The following is a 489-nucleotide window of genomic DNA, read 5'->3' on the forward strand; positions in this document are numbered from 1 at the left end:
TACACAGCCGCGGAAAAGCGGGCCGCCGCGGCAGCTCCTGGGCGCGAAGTGCCCTCGCGGCGCTCCACGCCGCACAACTGTCCTCTGAACTCCACGTCTCCTGCCAGCTGGCCTAGGCCGGCCACTCAGGCCCAAGACTGGACTCTCACCTACACGGTGGCCGCTGTGGCATCTCCTATTGGTCGGTGGTCACCAGGGAGCCAGAGGCCCAAGCCCTTGTCCTCATGGGAAATGTAGTTTAAGATTGCTGGAGGCTGTTCTTCCTGAGGAGGCCACTCAGGCCCAAGACTGGACTCTCACCTACACGGTGGCCGCTGTGGCATCTCCTATTGGTCGGTGGTCACCAGGGAGCCAGAGGCCCAAGCCCTTGTCCTCATGGGAAATGTAGTTTAAGATTGCTGGAGGCTGTTCTTCCTGAGGAGATCCAATATTGGTATTGGCAGAGAGACACAAGTGAAGATAGAGGATTGTGGGACATGGAGTCGAGAT

At 58.9% G+C, this 489-nt stretch overlaps 1 protein-coding gene across 4 annotated transcripts in view; it reads right to left on the minus strand.

Moving 5' to 3' along the window:
• The window catches only part of ENOX2 (ecto-NOX disulfide-thiol exchanger 2), a 348870-nt gene extending 348599 nt beyond the window's left edge, over window positions 1–271 (minus strand). For all 4 annotated transcript variants that reach the window (XM_027767236.1, XM_027767234.1, XM_027767235.1 and 1 more), the window contains exon 1: window positions 150–271. The gene's annotated coding sequence lies outside the window, so the exon portion shown is untranslated. The remainder of the gene's footprint in view (window positions 1–149) is intronic.
• Window positions 272–489: the final 218 nt, after the last annotated feature.

The sequence above is a fragment of the Tupaia chinensis genome, unplaced genomic scaffold, assembly GCF_000334495.1.
Source record: "Tupaia chinensis unplaced genomic scaffold, TupChi_1.0 Scaffold144058_2, whole genome shotgun sequence".
Lineage (NCBI taxonomy): Eukaryota > Metazoa > Chordata > Mammalia > Scandentia > Tupaiidae > Tupaia > Tupaia belangeri.